Raw genomic sequence first — 1795 nt, forward strand, 5'->3', positions numbered from 1 at the left:
GTCTTACTTGGCATAAATTGTTCGCTGGCATCCCTACAGCTAGCTCCCTCAGTGTCTGCTTCTGCCATCGCACCACGCCAGTCTGTTGCTTTCTTAGCAGACCGAACGCACCGCACATCCGACACCTTCGGAATCACTCAATGGCCAGTTAGCAACTGAGCCGAGCACTGTTCACATTGTGAAAGGAAAACTATGCAAAGATGTACACTCAAATGGCACGACTGAGTAGCACACACACACAGTAATATCTGTGGAATGTCCATCGACGCGCGTGGAACGAAATTCTTCTCGCGAACGTACAACGTCTCCGAAAAAAATCTCGTGACTATATTCCGCCATTACGGCCAGGTTCTCATTCAAATGAGCAAAAAATGGTACATTTGGAAATTTTTTTGAGACAATGAAAATACATTCGAAGGATCTGTTTGGAAATTACGAGTGATCATACTATGAGCTTTATTTTAGATTTTCAGTAAAAAAAAAATGGCGCCCGTAATTATGATTTGATCAAGGGCCTGCGAGTTGAAGTACGCAGAGTGCGTGCAGTGTGGCCCCTCAGATGTTACCTGAAATCAAAAATGGATAACATCAGTTGATACTACATTATTTCTCTGAAATTAAAAATGGATAACATCAGTCGATATTACATAAAATTTGTGGGAACGCATACCGAACCGCAATGAAACAACCTTAAATTTAACGATACAGTGCTAATTCGAACTTTGAGTTCGATTTTTGGGGGTTTGTTTCACTCCTTATGCCCACACAAAAATTAGTTAATATTAACAAATGTCGTATTATAGCTATAAGCTCCTAAGAAAAATGTTTACTTTTCGGGGTCCGTGGTAGAAGTTAAGAGGTTGAATCACTTTTAGTTTATGCTGCATGCCGTTCTGAGAAATAAACGTTTCTCAAAAAAAAAAGTGTTCGAAGTTTAGAGAAAACTTTAAGTTATATTATTACTTCGATTTGCATGAACTGAGTGTTACATATATATTTTTAATGTTGCTGAACAGGAAGCTGAAGTCAGATTTTCAATATTCAAAGCGGCTAATCCAATACGGAGGGCACAGGATTATGTTTTGACCAATTTTTACCAAAAATGCATTTTCGTTATTTACGTTTAGTCTGCAATTCAAGGAGTGCTTATGAGCCCTACCTCTAGCTCGAATTGTTCCTACATAGCAATTCCCTGTTCTTCTTGGCAGGAAAGGCCGATCTGTGTAACTTGGATATGCAGCAATCGTTATTCGTCAGTATTTTCGGCGAGTCTGTTTGCATGCATTCTGTAGTATGAATCGTTTTGAGCACGTGCGACACGGGACGAGTTTTCATCTACATCTACATGGATACTCTGCAAATCACATTTAAGTGCCTGGCAGAAGGTTCATCGAATTACCTTCAGAATTGATAATTAATTGGAACCCTCAGATGCCGATAGGTGTTGTTGATACAACCTCGATGGGGACAGCCGAAAATGTGTTCCCCAACCGGGACTCGAACCCCGGATCTCCTGCTTACATGGCAGACGCTCTATCCATCTGAGCCACCGAGGACACAGATGAATAGCACGACTGCAGGGACTTACCCCTTGCACGCTTCCCGTGAGACCCACATTCCCAACTGTCCACAATCAACATACGTAATGTACGTAATAGGTATTTGCCCATCCACTCATTACTCGGGCACACTAAGGTGACGATTCCCGTAAGAGTTCGGGCAATCTTTGCGCATTCGCACAGACGAAGGTTAATGGCTGGGTAGCCTTTAACTACATATATGAAGATAGTAACTG

General features: G+C 41.7%; 1 non-coding gene across 1 annotated transcript; it reads right to left on the reverse strand.

Annotated features, from left to right (window-relative positions):
- Positions 1–1482: 1482 nt before the first annotated feature.
- Positions 1483–1556, reverse strand: Trnat-ugu (transfer RNA threonine (anticodon UGU)). Its single transcript has one exon. It is a non-coding gene; the product is annotated as a tRNA-Thr (tRNA).
- Positions 1557–1795: the final 239 nt, after the last annotated feature.

Source organism: Schistocerca serialis, unplaced genomic scaffold (assembly GCF_023864345.2).
Source record: "Schistocerca serialis cubense isolate TAMUIC-IGC-003099 unplaced genomic scaffold, iqSchSeri2.2 HiC_scaffold_1351, whole genome shotgun sequence".
NCBI classification, from domain to species: Eukaryota; Metazoa; Arthropoda; class Insecta; order Orthoptera; family Acrididae; genus Schistocerca; species Schistocerca serialis.